Here is a 17,821-nt window from a genome sequence, read left to right as displayed (position 1 = left end):
TAAAGGTCTTTAAAAAACCTTAAAATACATTGTTCTTCTATTACAGTAGCATGAACTCAATGAAAAACCAAGCAAAATCCAACATTTCTTTAGGCTGGAGCATACAGAGAAGGGATCTTTAACCATTCCTCTTTGCACAATTTTCTAGATCATCCGGATTCCTTTTTTATACTCCCTTCTCCTCAGCTTCTCTTCAGTCTTGGGACTGAGCTGGCCATGGAAGGACGATGTTGTGTCTGGTAAACAATTTCTCTGTTCATTTGGCCATATGATGTGGATTATTATCCTGTTGAAAGACACAATAATGACCCATTTTTAGGTGGAATCCAACAGATTTCTACTTAAAATCCCATTCTTTTTAAAAGATCTCCGAAAGCCAGGGGCTCCAGCCCAGTAGAGTTTAGCAAACTCCACACATTTAAGTGTGAGAAGCTTCTAATGGTTGTTATGGAGACTTGTAGACCCCAAAATGCCAGTCTTTGCAGCAGCTCATTAACAGTGAGCGTTGGAGAGAATAGTTTGTTTTTTACTCGTCTTACATCCTCATCACTAGGCCTGGTAGCAAGAGAGGTTTGGGTCCTCATCCTGCCTCATTCTGCCTTACTTTCAGCCTTTGGCTGTAGGTGTGGGCAAGTTCAGGCAAACTTATTAAGATCAACCGACATCTGCCTTACTTAAATGCTATGTTCTGTTGTCGTTCCCATTTTGAAGAGTGGCTAAAAGAGGACCCTGTGTCTCCTCATATTTATACCTTAGGAAAACATTTTGTCATTCATTACTAATTAAAGTTTTCATTACAACAAGAGTAAAACATAGATTTGAAAGGCTTCAGTTGCATTTTTTAAAGGGATTCATAATTTAGCTAAAGCAATTATTTCATCACATGAGATTTTTTTGCCTCACTAAATAAAAATAATTAAATTAAAGCTGGGCTTATAACTCTGCAAAAAATTTATATATTCCAAAGCTTATAAAATGTCATCAGGGAGCTGAGTGTGTAGGGAGCTGCACACTAAGAAAGAAACAGAAACCCTTGTCTACAGGGTTGTCAAAAAAATTTATTATGTTAAAGGGTTGAAACTTAAAACCTTTAAGTTTTAAATGGTCCTTCATTTACTATTATTTTGCAGGAATTCTTAGGAGTTCCAGTATGAAAGGCACTGATGACTATATGACATTGATTTAAGGTTTGGTTTTTTTTCCAACATTTTACTGTCGAAATAAAAGAGGAACAACTTTCACACATCTTTACAAAGATGCAACTAAGTGTTACAGGTGCTGTATGTACAGTATTTTTGAATAAATTGTAATTTAGGATTATCTGAGGTGTTTTTTAATCTAAAACATTTGCTAATTTTACCTTTGTTCACAGGGACTCTTATAGGAGACTCAATTTTTGTCTTTACAGAATGAAAAAAAAAAATCTAATAATCCAAACAGGATTTGTTTTTCCGGCTTTTAACTGAAGCTCAGATACTGGCACAGGAATATATTTAGCCTATGCGCATCTATAATGCAAAACAAAAACATCCTGAATGAAATTTGATTTGCATTAATTTGAGAAGCAGCTTATCTAACATTCATACTATGAACTTGCTTTGAATTTGAAATAGTTTCTCATAATTTCCCTGGGATTGCAGCCAATTTATCGGATTCAAATAACCCCAATCCCACGCCGCCCCTCCCTCCCCAAACCACGCACACACACACACAGCAGCTCAGAGGCAGATGATCTCAAAATGTCATCACGTGACACCATGTGATTGATGGACCATTAAAACGTCAGCCAGATGTACTTAAAACGGCGGCTTTTAGGTTGATAAATCACGACCCAAATGGATACATAAAGCTGTTAGAAACAAATATTCCCATCTAGAGCTATCTGCAGTCAGATAGTAATGGATGTTCAATCTGATGGTCTGTCTGACTGTATGTTTGTTCACATTTTCCTCCCTCCTCCTGTGTAGTGTACAGTGTGTCTGGACTGCTGCAGTCTTATAATTACAAAGAAACAGGTAGGCGCGTTCATATTTCATTTGCTGCATTGGTGATAACATCTAATAATCTGAAAGCGTGGCAAAATTGGTATCTTGTTGCTCATGCATTATGAATGAGTCACTGATTGCTTTTTTGCATAGATTAGCAATCATTTCACAGACATTTCTCATATAAAAAAATGTAACGGGATGGTTTTGGCTCTTCTTCCAGAGGAGTAGAGGCACCAAATCATGCTGCTTTTTAACATAAGATAGATCAGGTGATACCACTGTCCCCTCTTGCCCCTCAGCTCCATCTTCTGCTTTCTGATTTATTTCTCTATGCATATCATTATGGGTAAGATAAGTGCAATTTTCAGCCCACTTTGCAACTGATTGCTCACTTAGAGAATATATTCAGCATCTACAGTGTTACTGTGTTTGGAGCCAAGCGGCTAAGTACCACTAAAATCCTCAGGCATCCCAAGTGTTCATTTGTTGACTTTGAAGCTGAGGCAATTCTGAAGCGAGGCGTGTATGCATTTGTGTGACCTCTGGCTCTCCTGACTTGAAGCCACAGGTTGGCGTAACACATAAGGGGGCCTGTATGGTCTACTGGTTAGGAAAATTGTCTGGTGAGCAGATCCCTGTGTGAAGTCCCAGGTGAGGTTTACATACTTCCTCTGTTTCCTGTCAGGCAAATAACCTGCCTCACATTCACAATGATCCATATCATGGAGATCCAGACTACTAAAAGAGAGCTGGATGGTTGACTCAGTTTTAACCACTTTTATGCTGGAAACTACCGCTTTATTTGTATTGCAATCCAGTGATTTTATGTCTTTAGACAAGACCAAGGTAATGAAGAAACAAGGATACTACAAATTACATTAAAGACAATAAATACATTAAAAGAATAACAGAAAATAGGTTCATAATTTTTTTGTATCCTGGTTTAAAGGAGCCAACAGTTTCTATACGTCTCATGACTTTAGGGAACTCAGGGGTGTAGAAGTTAAATATTGCCTCCCTTTATTTAGTCCTTGTAAACAGGTCTCTGTAGACATGAGTGGTTTATACATGACCATCAACTCTGAAAAGTATTTAGGCTCAAAACCCTTCAGAGCTTTTCTTCAACAATAATGGAAATAAAAAGTGATTTAGGGACTGATTTGATATAAGGCATTTTTGTAGAGTGGATCAAGACCGCAGCATTTGTCGCTTCAGGGGCCTGATGAATTCAAACGCACTATTACAGTAATCTAAGCTGTTGAAAAGTTAAAGCATGCGTTGTTTTTTCTGTCCTGTTTAACTGGATACCCTCTATCCTGGCAGCATTTTTATGATGATAGTCGGTTTATTTAGTCATCGACTGTATGTTGACATTAACATTTCGATTCCGTCATTTTCTTCTTCATTGTGTAATAGCTGTGTCACACCTAGATTTCTTTCATGCTCCATGGTCTCTAGCCTCAGTGTGGTTAATTGGGTTCTAATGTCCAACTTTGCCTTTTTTTATACCATTGCGATGACTTTTGTTTTATTTGCCTTTACTGGGGAAAAAATCAGATCCATTCATATATTGATATTATTGACACACTCAGTGACTGTAAAGGACTGCGGTCTGTGCCGCAGAGAAATACAAAGTTGTGTGTCATCAGCATACGTAGGGTAAAGTATGTTGTATACTCTAATCTGAGCGAGGAGTAGTAAATCAATGTTAAATAAAAGTGGGGTGAGAATGGATCCTTGAGGAACCCCATGTGTGTTCTTTTTTTGGACACAATGAAGCCTTGGTCTGATAATTAAGATCTGAACCAATCTATAACAGCAATTCAACACTACTTTCTAGGGTATCAGTGTGTTGTAATCAATTGTTTCAAAGGCAGCACTGAGGACCAATTTTTGTTTCTAACGACATACAAAGTTCTGTCTTTTTGAAGACTAAATAATAAAAGGATAGTATGAGTATGCAGTAGCTGTTTGCTTGTGGGGACACCCAGGCTCTCCCAGCATAACCCCTGGCCTTTACCCCCCCAGATGGGCAGAGTCACATGCCCTGTGGAGGTTGGTGCCCTCTGCCTGACAGCCCGTCACTGTGCTTTGGTGGTGATTTTTTTTCTGCAGGAGATAGTGTCTGATTGGGAGCAGTGTGTGAATAGCCCTGTCACACTCGATAAGCCAGCAAGACGACCTGTGACGGGGACATATGGCATGTTTGACAGGGAGAGAGGGTGCGAATCGCACTGAATGATAAAATGGTGTTTTTCCCCCTTCGGCAATGTCATGCTTTCAGGCAAGCGTGTGGACCATCGCTCACTCAAGCAGCTGACTCTGGCCTCCTTGTGACATCTCCTTCAAGGTCCTGGGTTTCTCTGCCTCGCGCCTGGACAATTCTGACAATGTGAGCCTTTTCTGCTCACAGCTGCTCCGTTTGCTTGTCTATGTGGGGGACATAATTGGATATCAGTTTAGTTTAGCGAGGGATGCTGGGAAGTTCATCTTTAAGAGCCTGTTTGTCAGAGCTCTTCCAAAAGCTCCTCAGCACTGCAGCCCTCCCTCCTGTCTCTTCTTAGCCTGTCACACTGTTGATTAATACACACACACACACACAGTCTCATCAAATAACTCTAATTGATGGGTTCTGCCTCTTCAAGACCCTGATTTATTTAAAGGGGCCATGAACTCTGAGCCAAGGAGACGAGAGGGAGACGAAGACAAGCCAGCTTGGATTGAAATTATTGAGTTTGATCTGTACGCCTTTCATCCTCGCTGTCAGCTGGGTCCTGACTTCTACTGTTGCAGCCTCGACTCCCATCCTGTCAAGTGTCTTGTTGTCAGCGTTTGCAGCCATGACGGGCAGCCCAGGTGTGGCACTCAGGCTTCAGTGCACCATCAGACGCCTCTGCTCTGGTCCCCAGTGGTTCACAGTCAGAGAGACAGCACAGTCCAGTAACCCCTCTCAAACCCAGCATGTCTCACTCCCTGGGGAGTCCACTTTTTGTGTCCACTGGGCCAGAACCTAAAAGCTCCCAGCCAGTGGTCACATAATCCCACTTTCACTTTGAATGCTAATTATAACACTTCGACCACTGAAGCGCTTCTTCCATTAAAATGACTATTTCTGTCACTTCTTTCCCCAAGAGAAAAGAAAGCTTGTCTCAAAATTCAGTGATTGGTGCTGATAAGGTGATGACGGCTGATATGAGCACCGTATTTGATTAATCTAAAAGATGCCATGATGAACAGAAGGAAAATTATTACTGTGCTCTGCAGTGCTTTAATGCATGTTTGGGCTTACAGGTAGTGGTCTGGTTTGTGTACTCTGATCATTATTCACGACACCATACAACTTCTTTTATTCCAATATTCCAACTAGTTAATGGGTAATGCCAACGAGCAGCCAACATAAAATGGAAGATCTGGCTCTTATTTGATTTATAGTTTAATGTGGCATCTCACAATTGCAATCAAAATCTTAATTTGTGCCCAATCAAAACTCTCTTCTGTTAGTTTAGAAAGGTGGCACTGAATACCTTTTTTATTAGGTATATCATTAAAGTATACATTTAAAATGTTAATGTTTTCATTTGATTCATTTTGTTACTTACATAAACATTGGATCTCATTTTCAAGAGTCCTAATTTAAACAAACATGGAGAGCAATATTGTTTAGGCAAAACAATGTATAAAACATACCAACTGAAAATGTAAAAACAAATCAGGAGACAAATGCAAGAAAACATTAAAATTAGGACTGATCATCTCGAGATGTTTTTACCATGTCTTTAAAATGTGTTTAAATCTTTCAGTTGGGTTAAGCTGCACCACGTCATTTGCTGAAGGGCTATTTTTTCTCTGTAGTGAATGAACAATAGTCTGTGTGTTGAGTCTATAGTTGGTCTGTTTGAGTGACCTACAGTATAGGAAGCTTGATGCAGTGGTAGTAAACCTGTTGGTGATGTGCAAATGAAAATATACCAGTTCAAAAGTCTGCATGTGGACAGCAAAGCCCTGTTAACCACAGAGTTTTAAATGCAATGGTGGCTAGCTTTGTATCCTGTGATAAATCTTTGTGTGTCTTGATTAACAGGGTCCATTGTTTTTATGGGTTTGTTTTCTATCTTCAGAATCTCAGGCAGTCAAGACAGATGGGTTCTCATAGTTACCCTGGTCCAGCTTAAGGGTTTTTCCTGTTAAAAGGGAGTTGTTCTTTTTCACTGTCGCCGCACGCTTGGTCAGGAGGAGGGATTTCTGCAAAGTTGCCTCTGTCACAGAACGTCAAAGACTCAGAGCTCCCTCTAGTCATTCATAAACCATAAGTGGATACAGCAATATCCCCCAAAGCTTTGAGTGTACAAAAAATATAGCCAGCAGTGCAAGAAGACTGGAAGCTTCATGTGGCATCTTTGTCGGCACTATGCATTAAATCTGCATCCGAAGCGTCCCCATAACGTTCTTTTTAAAGCAATAATGGCAAACAAACTCCATGTAGCGATTCTGTCGTTGGCTGAGCAAATGCTTTAAATAAAAATTATATAATTCAATTCAATTCAGTTTATTTATATAGCGCCAATTCACAACACACGTCGTCTCAAGGCACTTCACAACAGTCAGGTACATACATTCCAATTAATCCTAACAATTGAACAGTGCAGGGAGTTAGCTTTTTATTCAAATTGGATAAAAAGTTTTTCTATCTAAGGAAACCCAGCAGATTGCATCCAGTCAGAGATTTGTAGCAGTCACTCCTCCTGGATGAGCATGTAGAGACAGTGGACAGTCACTGGCGTTGACTTTGCAGCAATCCCTCATACTGAGCATGCATGTAGCGACAGTGGAGAGGAAAAACTCCCTTTTAACAGGAAGAAGCCTCCAGCAGAACCAGGTTCAGTGTGAGCGACCATCTGCCACGACCGACTGGGGGTTTGAGAGAACAGAGCAGAGACACAAAAAGAACACAGAAGCACTGATCCAGGAGTCCTTTCTATGGGAAGGAAAAGTAAATGTTAGTGGATGTAGCTCCTTTAGTCGTTTCATCTAGAAAGAAAGAACAGATAAACTCTGAGCCAGTTTTCAAGGATAGAGTCTGAAAGAGAGCACATATAATTAGTTACAGTAAAAGCTCAGTCAATTGCTATGTCTAGGAGAGAGGAAGAATTAAACACTGAAAGACAGGGCTATGTGGATCATCTGTAGAAGGTGAACATTAAGTTTTTGCCAGCATAGTTTACTTTCTTACTCTTCTCAGCAAATTTGATTCCCAAATCTTGTTTCCACTTGTAAATCCCACTGCCGGTAGGTCGTACTAACATCACTACATCACACCCTCCACCTTGAAGTCTTCTTACCCCAAATCTGCCATTGCAGGGCTGTGACTGCCTCTCTCGGTGAGACAGGGATGTAACGCTGGGTAGCCTATCTCTACTCCCCTCACCGCATCAGTCCTTTAATGACTCACATGGAGATGGCTAAAAAAGGCACCTTAATACCATCTTAAAGTGTTTTGTGAAAGGAGCTAAGTAATCCTTTAGGCTATCTGTTCACTGTTGCTACTTGTTTGCTGCTTGCTAAGGAGGAGGGATTGCTGCAAAGCCATTGACAACAATGCAATTGGCTGGACTTCCTTACATAGCCATCTTTTGATGAATTGGTATAATCAACTGAATTTGAATGTTTTAAAATACATCTAACAAACAACATTTAACCCTCCAGTTTAGATGTTGTTTGTCGTTAAATCTAATCTGTCTATATAGCTGTACCAGACTGGATTGTTGTGGATTTGATAATTATGTTTTTTCTGTATAAATGGCAATGGAGAATAACGTTTTTTTTTGTAAAGTGTCTTGACATTGCATTTGTTGTCAGTTGGTCATACAGAAACACGCTGAATAACAATAAACTGAATAATAATAATACCAGAAAGAACTGCAGTGATTTTGCCCATCTCCAGTGACCAATGAGAGGTAGGGTACACCCTGGACATATCTCCAGTCAATTACTGGGCACAGAGGTTATGTTTATGTTTATTTAAAATCACTTTTCTATTGAACAAAGTGTTTTACAAGAGAAAGATAGAAACTGGCAGTAATATAAACGTATGAAAGACACAATCAAATATAACAAAATTTTTAATGAGATAATATGATGAATAAATTAGTTTTTTTAAAGGGGGGACGGGGTAGAATACCTGCAGTGAGGTGATACTTGTTTAGGAGGCAAACAGCAGTCAGCTGGATTGTGCATGACATAATTTTAACCCAAATTGATAGGCTCCGAGCCTTATATGATAAGTTCTTAATGTAAATGGACAATCTAAATAACAGAACAAGACTTACTCACCCAAGACAGAGATGAAGTAACGTTTCATCTCCACGAAGGGTCGTCTAAAATCTCACCCACAGATTCCACCCCCCACCTTTTTGTAACCAATCATTGTAATTTTGTTACACGTCATCTATTGTATAAATCATCTAAGCACTGAACGATCGGGGTCTTCCCTGGGATATTGTGTGTGATTTAGCTTGCAGAGTAAGTTCTGTCTGGAAAAATTTCAAGAGGTTTATTTCCTACCATGTTCTTTGGGACAGTTAAACAAAGTATGAGTAAATGCAATAATACAAATACCATAATAAAAACCTTTTAAGATGATCATCAAAAAAAAAAAAAAAAAGGATATGTTATGCTCTCTATAAGTGAAACCAAATGAAAACATTTATAATGAGAAGAAAATTGGGCCCAAGACAGAGCCTAGAGGTACCCTACAATTAAGAGGGGACAAAATACAGGAGTTATTTCCAAGATAACAGAGAATTCCCTATTTGACTGATAAGATCAGAAGGGGTTAATGGCAGTTCCTTCTTTTTGTAGCACAAGTGACCTTTATTTAGTAAGTTGACCAACAGGAAAAGGGACAGAGAAAGAGAGGGGAGACATGCAGCAAAGGTCAACGGGCCGAGACTTGAACCCATGACGGTGGTGTCGATGACTTTAGCCTCCATATATGGATCATGTGCTTTACACCATGGCTGCACTGTTAATACAGACACATGCATCTCGTAGACTTACTACCCTTTCCCATAACTTCATTTTATGACACATCAACTTTCCTTTGTAGTTACCACAACTCTTCACATCTCCCTTGCTCTTTACAATTGGCACAAGCACACTTCTCCTCCATTCCTCAGGTATCTTCTCTCTAAGATCTCATTGAACAGCCTAGTCAAAACCTCTGCTGCTGTCTCTCCAAGACACTCCATACCTCCACAGGTACAGTAAATCATCAAGACCAACTGCCTTTCCAACTCTTCATCCTTTTCAATGCCTTCCTTACTTCCTCCTTACTGATCTTTGCTACTTCCTGATTCACAATAGTTGTTTGTTCTGCCCTTTGTTCTCTCTCATTTTTCCTCATTCATCAACTCTTTGAAGTACTCATTTAATCTTCCTGTCACACTTGCTGGACCTGTCAGTACATTTCCATATCGATCCCTAATCACCCTGCTGATCATCCTTCCTATCTCTGTCTCACCAACCTATATAAATCCTTCATCCCTCCTTGCTGTCCAACCTATCATACAAGTCACTGTATGCCCATTGTTTGGCCTTACTTACCTCTATCTTCACTTAAAGCTGAGTCTCCCTCTAATCCTGGTGACTCTTCAGTCCTCACAGTGTCCCACTTTGTCTAAGCTGATCTCTTACTCCGTATTCACTCCTGTACTTTCTCATTCCAGTCTTCTTATCAACCGTCCTTCCAGAAGACATGCCAAGTAGTAGTCCAGTCATTTGGAAGCACCTCCTGGCAACCCAGAGCCTGTCCCAGCTGCTCCCTGAAAACCACCGGGAAGCTCTTTCAGCTTCCACCACTTTGTCCTCTGTTCTGTCTTTGTCCTTTTCATCTTCCTCACCATCGGAGTCATTCTACACACCACCATCCCATGCTGTCTGGCAACACTCTCACCTACCACTACCTTGCAGTCACTTAGTTTCTTCAGATTACATTGCCTACAAGATGTAATCCACCTGTGTGCTCCTACCTTCGCTCCTACATAATAAGGAATTTTCTAATCATTCTGTTTACTGGTGACTTTCAAAGATTAGCAACTTGTTTCTATTGTTGTTCATAGTTAAGGACCTGAGTAAATGTTTAGCACAGATAGGACTGTTTCAGTGTATCTTTAACTCCTGCTGGTTATCACATATTAGATTAGAAATCACAGCAGTGGTAAAGACCTGCAGAAATATTAAAAAATACTGCTCTTTAACTTATGAATTAGAACTGTATTGTACACTCATTTGTTTTTCATTGCTAAAATTATATTTGCCTTTCTAAAGCTTACTGAAACATCTTCTATTGCAGATGTCATGTTTATCATTCAGAATTATTTAGATTTTAGGGTTCATCTTGTCTTACTGTCTTTTATACAGATACTTGCCATGTTTGCATACATATAAATAATGGGGACTTGTTTATTTAATTTGTCAGGACTGTGATGCATTCTTGTGTCAACAGAGCTTCTTCATTGGATGTACTGTTAAGCTGAGCAGAGGTACAGTAAGCCAGGACCCTCACTCATTAGCTCTGCTTGCTACATTCTTCATGTTGTTTTTCTTCTGTCTTCAGCTCCCAAATAGCAGGATAGCATAGTTACTATGCCAAATGCTAAAGTGGTCTTCGCTTTGCATTGCATGATTGCCCCGCTGCAATGCCAAGTTAAAGAAGGGGGTCAATCATCCACTCCTTGTTTGTTAATCAGCTGAGAACCTTCAGTGATGCAAAAACAAATTTCTCAAGTTAAACATTTTCACAGATTAGGTCATGTTTTTCACCATGCATTTTCCTCGAAGATTATAGGGATGGTTGATGTTACAATATTCATAAATATGGATTGAGCTTTGTAGAAACACTACAAACACAAAAGTCATCATTGTGCATGATTGCATTTAAATACAGGAGGATTAAATTATTTGGAGAACAATTTTAAGGCAGCAAATGCTTTGATTAGCTACCAAAATATGCGACCATGTTAGAAATTGTTCCCATAGAGCCAAAGTAATATAACTATTCGATATTCTACGTATTCTAATGTTGTTTTAGCATATTTTACTTTTAAACCAAGTGACAGAGATCATGAAGCTTTTCTGGTAGCTTCTAGTTGCACCCGCTCTCCCTCATTTGCCGCCTGAAGGAACTGCAGACATATTGCAACGTGTTGAAGAAAATACAATGTTCTTTTAAATGGCTTCTGTGTTTCATCTGACTTCATTTTTAAATCCCTCACTGAGACTCAAAATAACAAACTTTAAATGTTCTTCACTCAGTAACAGTGTCCCCACCAAAGAGCATTAGTTTGACCTAGTAGCGCTTAGTTATGTTGCTTAGTCTGTTCACTGATCTCTAAAATGTCAGATTTTTGAGTCTCCAATTGGTGGACAATTAATGTAGGATGATTTATTGTTATTATTATTTATTAATAAACAAATAAAGCAAGAGAAAAAGATTTGACAAGCAAACATGGTTTACCATTCATAATGGAAAATAGCTTTCTGTTTTTTATATATTTTATGCTTTTAAACCAACTGACAGTTTAAAAAAAACATGATCACTTTTCAGTGAACTTTTAGAAATGAATAGAAATTAATGAATCATTCAATCAGAGAAGGACTCAATTGCTGCAGATGTCCTTTTTGAGGGCTTTTATGTAATCCAGAGTAAGTCTTCCCTGCCTGTGTTGCTCTGGATGAGCTTCTGATCTTTCCATTAAATGTGTAATAAAAAGAAAAGAAAAAAGTCCCAACCACTGAGATTAAACATGAAGTGTACGTGCCTCTCATCTGCAGTCACCAGGGCATCAACACTGATGAGCACGGTCAGGGTCACAGCACTTAACTCTCCGAAGGAGGACCGGTGCTTGTAATCACATATTATGTATGATCTCTCATTCAAGTGGAGCTGACATTGGGAACATGCAAATGATTTAGTGGACTGCGTAGCTCTGAGAGTTTTGCTATAAAGTCTGATTTCTATATATGAAGTATATACCGAATGCAGACTTTTTTTTGCTGGAGCTGAATGAATGAGGGGTAAAATATTGACTCCTATTTCTAACTTAGCATGTTGACTGTAATGCCCTAATGTTCATTTTGTCTGTGTTCTGCAGGGCAGAAATTAAACCCATGGGGATCATGCAGGAGCTGCCGCCCCTCTCCTCACTGTCTTTCCCTCTTTGTAATTAAGAGCAACATTTTGAGTTAGATTATAAGGAGACCCATCGTGCTGCCAAACTGGCCTGGCTGATTAATAAAAGGCAGCTAATTTCAGTGCAGGAAGGCAGCGCTCCAAAATGGCTCCTAATTACACATTAGGAGTGTGAAAGGCTCCTGCTGCTGCCGGCCTCCATCCTCCACCCAACCCGCAGCCCCTCCCCAGCCGAGCAGCAAGCAATGGCCCACCAGCACATTAACGCTGCTCCCAGGAGTGTCTAATTCCAGCCAACCCGTCATCACAATCAGTGGCAGATGTCAGGAATCGAAGATGATAAATTATGAATATCCCGGAGATGTGGATGGATAGGATACTGGTATTAGAGGAAAATAATTCTTCTTCTTCCTTTTTTTTCCAAGGCCATTTTGGGCAGTCAAATAGGCAGACAAATTCAGGAGGAACGTGCAGTGGTTAGAGTGATTGATTTCTATTTGTTATTATAAATGGGCTCCGACTGAAATTGGATGTTTTAGTGAAGTTGTCAAGGACTTTATGAGTTGGAGGGGCTTGTCTGGCAATGTAGGGCCTGTGTCTGACTGTGATAGTAATAATGACTTCCTCTTCCCTTCCCCTGGGTGGTCAAGTGAAGGGCCCAGACAGCCGGGAAAGGATGTCCCAGAGAGGGCAACATGAACCTCTCAGTGCTTGGGATTTGCATGGCCTGATGATTACAGCTAAAATGGAAGAGGTTTGGAGAGGGTATGGCAGGGGGCAGAAAGCGAAGGCAGTGGCAGCTGCTGGGGGACAGGAAATGGAGAGCAGTTTTTTTTCGTTGCTACTGAGCCACGTCAACAGAGATGATGAAAATGTTGTGATGGGGTAAAAAGAATAACCAGGGTTCTGATTTATTCAGGTGTCTTTTATCTTCCATCTGTCACGTGTAGATTTTAGTCCAGTCTCGCAAAAGCATTCATGGCATTTGAATTTTTTTCACGTTTCTGTTGGGATTTTTGTGACAGACCAACTCAAAGTAGTACAAGGTTTTCAATGTGTTTTATAAAAACAAATCTGAAAGGTTTGGTGTGCTAATGTCAATACTTAGCAAAACAACCTTTTACTGCAATTACAGCTCCAAGTCTTTTCGATTACCAGCTTTGAACATCTAGAAACTGAAATTTCTGCATTCTTCATTTTTGCAAAATAGCTTAAACCCAGTCAGACTAGCTAGAGGTCATGTGTGAACATAAATTTTCAAGTTTTACCACAGATTCTCCATTGGATGTAGTTCTGGACTTTGACTAGGTTATTCTAACACATGAATATGCTTTGATCTAAACCATTACATTGCAACTCTGTTCTTTAGGCTTTTTGTCCTGCTTTCAGGTGAACATCTGTTTTTAACTCCATCAATCCTCCTTTTAAATCTGATATGTGTCCTTTTCCCTGCTGAAAAAAGCATCCCCATGGCATGATGCCACCACCTTGTTTCACCATGGTGGTGGTGGCATCATGTTGACCAAAAATTCCAATATTGGTCTCATCTGACCAGAGCACCTTCTCCCTCAGGCTGTGTCCCATGCATGGCCTTTGGTAAAAGGCTTTTGAGACTTCTTATGGTAAATGGACTGAACTTATATAGCGCCTTTCCTGTCACACCGACCACACAAACGCTTTACACTAGAGCCAAATTAACCCAATCACACTCACTAACGCACACACATTCATACACTGATACACAAATTTGTAGGCAACTTGAGGTTAAGTGCCTTGCTCAGGGGCACATTGACATGTGGCAGGAGGAAGCTGTAATCGAACCCACAACTTTCAGATTGCAAGAAGACTACTGTTCTCACAGACCCACAGTCGCCTCTTGTGGCTTTCTTTCAACAGTTGTTCTCTTCTTGCAACTCAACAATAAAGGTCTGGTTCGTGGAAGGCTAGTAGGAAACTAATTGTTGTCTTGTTCATAGCTTCTCCAACCTGAGCTGTGGATCTTTGCAGTTCCTCAAAAGTTACTATGGGCCTCTTGGCTGCTTCTCTGACTTGCCATGTGTTGGTAGGTTTGTAGTTTTACTATACTGTTTCCATTTTCACATAATAGTCTGAACTTTGTGAGTTGTTTAAAACTTGGGATATTGTTTTATAACCTAACTCTTCATTAAACATCTCCACAATGCTGTGTACCTTGGTCTTCGTGGTGCTGTTTGTTCACTAAGGATCTCCAACAAACCTCTGAGGCCTTCACAGAACAGCCGATTAATATTTAAGAGAATAAATTACCCACGGGTTGTGGTATGTGGGATTTAGTCAGACTCTATTGACTAATTGGGGAACCTCGGAAGGTAGTTGATTGCAACAATTTTCATTTCAAAGGTAAATTAACAGAAATGCCTGCCACACTTTCAGATTTAATTTATAAAAGCATTTGAAAATCATTTATTATTTTCCTTTTTCATAATTATGCACTGCTGCGTGTGTGTTTTTTTTTTTCTTCCACACAAGTGGTTGTAATGTGACATGAAAATGTTAAAGTAATATCAAGTACATCAGGCACTCTAGTTAATACCAAAAAATTGATGTTTGCATTGTGACAGTGATGGAGCCTGATTCCCTGTCAAAGCTGATGTCAAACTGAAGCTGTGCTCAATTACCGGCTGCCCATCCGACCTCAGAGCTGGCTGTGGATATGTGAGCATACACCTGGACATCTGTTGAGGAAGGGGTGGGTCATACCCACGAAGAAGTTTGGGCCTGGGGCACTCTGCCAGGATGGACTTGACCTTGCCGCCTACAGTACATTTCCTCAGCCTTCCTGCCGTTCATTACCACACCGTGATCATCAAATCTCTCCATGCAAGAAAGATATGAAACTGCATATCTTTCACGGTGATGGACTTCCTAATAGCCCTACTGCAGGCCAATAAAATTTAGCCCTAAAAGGGCTGTGAAGGAGTTCAAAAGAAATTGGCCTTGCCAGTAATTTTCAGATGGTAAGCTTAACATTAAATATCAATCTACTTCATTTACTCTACCTTATTCTCACAAAGCAGCTGCTTCTATCTCTGACTTTTACTGCAACTCTGTGGCTTTGTCAGACAGAAGCCAAAAAATTAATGCATAAAGTGTTTTGAATTCATAATTTACATCATCAAAGGTAAACATCAACCCCATGTCCACAGCGGGATCAAGTGTATATTATTTTAGATCTCTCCAGCTCTCTATGTGGCAGTATTGATGTAATTTCAACCCATTTTCCTGATGAGTGCCTCAGTTCTGACGCCCACACTGCTTCTCATAATCGCAGCGGTCAGCATATAAGTGGGCTCTCCACTGGCAACTCAGCAATATTGAAAAGTGAAAATCTATTCATCAACATGTTTTCCCGTTTACTACATCTGATTGCAGAGTGGAATCCCCAATAGGGTTGAGTCATTACTTTCAGTAAAATAACTCCATTAAATAAGAGCGAACACAAAGCTGTCCCCCCACATGCTCCCCCTCTGAGCCGCAGCCCTACTTGCTGTCTCCCTCAACTACTGGTTCTCAAACACTAATACTGTCTGCCACTTCACTCCTGCACTGATTTGTGAGGAGACCAGGGGTGATCATTTCTTTCCCCCCTTTTTCTTCCTCCCCTCAGGTGACACTGTGAAATATATTTTGTGTGCCCTTTCACTTCAGACGAGCTCTGTGTGGAGGAGGCCCAGAGGAGACTAATGAGGTAGCACAGGGGTATGGCTCAGACTGCTTCCATGGCTCATTTTTCTTGATTTCAGCCGCACCAGTGTCGGCATGGGTTCCTGCTGGTCAGGTGATGGCGGTGCCAGCTGGTGCATCCAGCTCGGACGGCGGGCGATTCATTTCCCCCAGCCGGTGATTTATGGCGTGCCAGAGCAGCAAGAAGCTGGCGTGCGTGGCACTGGGCCTCCTGAGTTAGTGCACTGTCCGGCCCCGTCATGCTTTACCACACAGTGGGCTGGACCGCCTAATTTACGCTGGCAGACAGTCACATATATCAAAAGCTGTCTGGCCAATGAAGATTGGTGGTGTTTGAAAGGGTCTGTATACACAGTCAGTTTTTGCCCACGTGTTACTCCCTGCCCTGTGTGGCACCATGGACTATTATTTTTCTGGGTTTTTTTTTTTGGTCTCATGCTACAGTTATGCACCTTTTTTTTCCCTTTCTTTACTGTTTCCTCTTTTTTCAGTATGTAGACTTAATGTGAAGTGACTGTGTTGGAGGGAGGCCCTATCTCACTGGTCTGGCTCCTGAGGACTGTGCCCTTCTGTTCAGGGAAACCAGGGGAGGTCACAGTAGGTAGCTCCCTCGAGCCATGGCGTATTAATGCCTGGCCTGACCTCGATGATAAGAAGGAAGCTTCGGGTGCATGTTTGATTCATGAGTCCGTCCTCAGTGGGCCCCTAGGGGGCTTTTTTCACTGCTGTCCTTTTACTGGCAGGGTGGAGGGTTGCTGCAGGGGATATCAGTCCTGTCTGTCACAGAGAGGCCGGGGTATGATAAAGGCACAGGGCTGGGACTGGGCCAGAGCACACAGATCTGCCCCCATGTTGGACACAAGCGATGACTTAATGGTGGGTGGTAATGTGACAGCCAAGTGTTGAGGGATATTAGAACAGATATCTGTGATGGGAGCTGACATCATGAGCACCTCACCTGCCTGAAGGAGTATTTCGTTTTTTGCAGAATGGAACAGGAAAGTAAGTTTGAAGGGCAGTCGGCAGCTCCATAGCTTTGTATTTTACTTGTCGCTTTGTATTTTACATTTTCAACCTCTTTATAAAATGGACGTCTCTGAGGCCTTCAAAGGGGTGAGCTTAAATGGCTCAGTTTGGAAGAAATTTGGGCCTTGTTGGAGTAAGCAGACGCAGTTTCAGTTTAAACTAATATCTACAGGTTTTCTTCCAGGATTCCTCCATCCAACCTCCCATCACAACTGACAAGCTTTGTTGTCCCAAACCATGATGCTGCCAGCATGATGTTTCAATGTGAGATGGTGTGTTCAGGGCGATTTGATGTTTTTGTTATTTTGTTTTTTGTTGGTTTTTTTTTTTTCCACACACAGATTTTTATGTAGGTCACAAATTTCATTGTTAGTCTCAGCTGACCCAAACATCTACTTTAACATTATTTGCTGTGTCCACAACATGTCTTGTGATAAACTGCAAAAGGTAAAATATTATTAATAATTGCTTTCTTCTCTCCACTCTTCCATAAAGAACCGATTTGTAGAATGCACAACTTATAATTGTCTTGTCAACAGAATCTTTCACAGGAGCTGTGGGTCTTTCTAGCTCCTCCAGAGTTACCAAGGGGCTATTGTTGGATGGTGTAATGGTGGGTGGTGATGTTAAGTGTTGAGGGATATCAGAAGAAGTATCTGTGACATTATGAGCACTTCACCTGAATGAAGGAGGATTTCATTTTTTCAAGTGTGGAACAGGAAAGAAAGCTTGAAGAGCACTTGGCAGCTCCATAGTTTTCTTCCAATTTTTGTTTTTTTAAATTTTCAACCTGTTTAAAATGCCAGATGGCTCTGGGGGCTTGAAAAAGATGAGTTTAGATGGCTCCGTTCGGGTGAAAGATGGGGTTTGTGGGAGTAAGCCGACACAGTTTCAG

Source organism: Girardinichthys multiradiatus, chromosome 12 (genome assembly GCF_021462225.1).
Source record: "Girardinichthys multiradiatus isolate DD_20200921_A chromosome 12, DD_fGirMul_XY1, whole genome shotgun sequence".
Taxonomy (NCBI): Eukaryota; Metazoa; Chordata; class Actinopteri; order Cyprinodontiformes; family Goodeidae; genus Girardinichthys; species Girardinichthys multiradiatus.
This window is presented reverse-complemented; position numbering follows the sequence as displayed.